We start from the raw sequence: 3,556 nt of genomic DNA on the forward strand, positions 1-3,556 counted from the left end.
GGAATGTAAATAGTTTGTGGTGGTTTAAAAAAAAACTTACATTTGTCATTACTTTGAGAAAATGTTCTATATAATATATATATGGAAATAATAAGCTACAGTAGAGCAGTGTAATTTTATAAATGTTTATGAAATGTATTACCGTTTTGGTAATGGTACTTTGGTAATGGACTTTTATTTTTATATTTATTTTACCATTGGACTTTAAAAAATTTTGTAATTAAAAAATTTTTTGATTTATTGTTGAGACATAAAAAGAGAGCAGAGCTTGAGCTGGGGAGGGGCAGAGAGAGAGAGGGAGACCCAGAATCCAAAGCAGGCTCCAGGCTCTGAGCTGTCAGTACAGAGCCCGACATGGAGTTCAAACCCACGAAGCATGAGATCATGGCCTGAGCTGAAATTGGACACTTAACCAAATGAGCCACCCAGGCACCCTACCATTGGACTTTTAAAAACAGTAATGTTTCTTAATGCTTTAATTTTTTTAATGTTTTATTTATTTTTGAGAGAGTGAGCAGGGCAGGGACAGAGATGGGGGGACAGAGGATCTGAGGCAGGTTCTGTGCTGGCAGCAGGGAGCCTGATGTGGGGCTTGAACTCGTGAACCATGAGATCATGACCTGAGACAAAGTCAAATACTCAATTGGCTGAGCCACCCAGACACCCCTAAAATTTTTTAATGTTTACTTTTGAGATAGAGAGGCAGAGTGCGAGTTGGGGAGGGGCAGAGAGAGAGGGAAACACAAAATCTCAAGCAGGCTCTAGGCTCTGAGCTGTCAGCACAGGGCCCAATATGGGGCTTGAACTCACGAACCACGAGATCATGACCTGAGCAAAAAGTCAGATGCTTAACCGATTGGGCCATCCAGGTGCTTCTCTTAGTACTTTTTAAAATGAAAGCAATTAAAAACTTAATTTAGAACCAAATCTCCAGTAACTCAATTACTGCATAAACCAAAGTACCTACTGTTACCTTGGTCATATCAAAGAAAAGAAGAAACTGTTTTTGCAACTCACAAGTATATAAAGTATATAAACAATATAGGAAATAATTTTCCCTTTTGGAACTTCTTTTTTGAATTAATTTTTATTTTTTATTATTTTTAAAATTTTTATTTAAGTTCCAGTTAACGTACAGTGTAAATAATTTTAGGTGTACAATTTAGTGATTCAGCATTTACGTACAATACCAGTTACTTATCACAAGTGCACTCCTTAATCCCCATCACCTATTTAAGCCATCCTCCCCACCCACCTCCCTTCTGGTAACCATCCATTCTCTTCTCGTTCTCTTCACTTTATTTCTTGGGTTACTTTTCTCTTTTTCTCCGCCTATGATCATTTGTTTTTGTTTCTTAAATACCACATCTGAGTGAAATCATATGGTATTTGTTTTTCTTTGACTTATTTTGCTTACCATAATACTGGCTAGCTCTATCCACATCATTGCAAATGGCAAGATTTTCATTCTTTATGAAAGAAATTTATGGCTATGATATTTCATTGTGTATGTGTGTACACCACATCCTTTTTATCCATTCATCATGGACTTTGATAGACATTTGAGCTGTTTCTGTAATTTGGGTACTGTAGATAATGCTGCTATAAACATTGGTGTGTGTGTATCCCTTTGAATTAGTATAAGTTTTTGAGGAAACTCCATACTGTTTTGCAGAGTGACAGCACCAGTTTGCTGAAGGAGTTTTTGGTTTAAGCACAGAAATTTTAAAAAGTGCTTGCTTGGTAAATTAAGGGTCATTAGGTATATTTCCTTTTGCCTTTTGAATGCTCTTGGCCCTCTGAATCTACCTTCCAGGAGCGTGTATCCTGGGTTCTTTTTTTTTTATGTTTATTTATTTATTTTGAGAGAGAGAGAGAGAGACAGAAAGAGCACACAAGTAAGGGGAGGGGCAGAGAGAGAGAAGGAGAGGGAGAATCCCAAACAGGCTCCACGATGTCCATGCAGAGCATCATGTGGGGCTCGGTCTCACAAACTGTGAGACCATGACCTGAGCTAAAATTAAGAATCGGATGCTTAACCACTTGAGCCACTCAGGTGCCCCTGTAGCCTNGAGCATCGTTTCATGTGTCTGTTGTAGCCTGGATTCTTAATGGACCTCTGCTTTTTGCTCCGTGATCCTAATCTTCCTTAGATTCTTCTTGGTGTGCACACATTTGAAAGCAGTAATTGTGGAAGAAAAGTAATAGCTCCATAGCAGATACTCTGTGGGAGCTTGGGTAGAGTGTTCTTACTGTGGTAATCATCATAATGATGACTTATTGAGCATTAACTATACATTGAGCCTTGTACTTGACACAGAGGGGTTACAGAGGTGATCAAGACAGATTTGGTTTCTTCTCTTATACCCATACTTAAGATATCTTAATCACTTAATTCTATTGCTTCCCAAAGCCTACGTCTGGAAGAAAGGGAGAATCAACATATTGTGCTAGATGGAGAGTTTGCTCTGATTCTAAGACTTTTGGGAAACCTGAGTTCAGCTTTAAGAATCATGACTGCCTAAAAACTGTCTATTCTTATTTCTCAACCTTTAGTCCTTTTTTTTTTTTTTAATTCTGCCCTTAAGATGATGCAAAGGATGGAAAGATCGTTCCTAATGCCCCCACTCTAGTTAATGTATGTGAAAGTGCTTTGAAAGAAGTGAAAGTCCATGTAAATAACAGGGAGTATGTTATTATTAGCACTAGGGAGGAGATAGAAGTGTTTCCTGCAACATAAACTTATACTTAGCATGCCTTTTTTTTTTTTTTTACAAATAGTTTATTGTCAAATTAGTTTCCACATAACACCCAGTGCTCATCCCCACAAGCGCCCTCCTCCATGCCCATCCCCCCTCCCCCCCACATCCATCAGTCCTCATTTTTTGTCAGCATTCAAGAGTCTCTCATGGTTTGCCTCTCTCCCTTTCCTCCACTATTTCCCCCTTCTTCTCCCCCTTGTTCCTCAGTTAAGTTCCTCCTAATCCTCCTATACGTGCAAACATATGATATTTGTCCTTCTCTGCCTGACTTATTTCACTCAGCATAACACCTTCAAGGTCCATCCATGTTGCTACACATGGCCAGATTTCATTCTTTCTCATTGCCAGGTAGTATTCCATGGTATAGATAAACCACATCTTTTTGATCCATTCGTCAGATGATGGACACTTAGGCTCTTTCCATGTTTTAGCTATTGTGGAGAGTGCTGCTATGAACATTGGGGTACATGTGCTCCTATCTTAGCATGCCTTTTTAATGAGTGGTTAGATCGTATATAATACTACTTCTTCATTTAATATTTGTGAAAGTGCTTTGAAAAAAGTGAAAAACTGTGCAGGTACAAGGGAATGGTTTTATTATCACTGTTAATAGAAGGTATTGAGTTGAATTTAGTTTATGGAATAACCACGTGTTTAATATGCTAATACAAACTTTAGACAGTGTCATGTTAACTTAGATTTAATTATTTTAAAAGCTCACAGCAATTTTATGCATATTTATTTAATTTGTTTTTATATCCATGTGATAAAATGGAAGTGGCTAACTTTTAGTA

The sequence above is a fragment of the Crocuta crocuta genome, unplaced genomic scaffold, assembly GCF_008692635.1.
Source record: "Crocuta crocuta isolate KB4526 unplaced genomic scaffold, BGI_CrCroc_1.0 scaffold647, whole genome shotgun sequence".
In the NCBI taxonomy this organism is placed as follows: domain Eukaryota; kingdom Metazoa; phylum Chordata; class Mammalia; order Carnivora; family Hyaenidae; genus Crocuta; species Crocuta crocuta.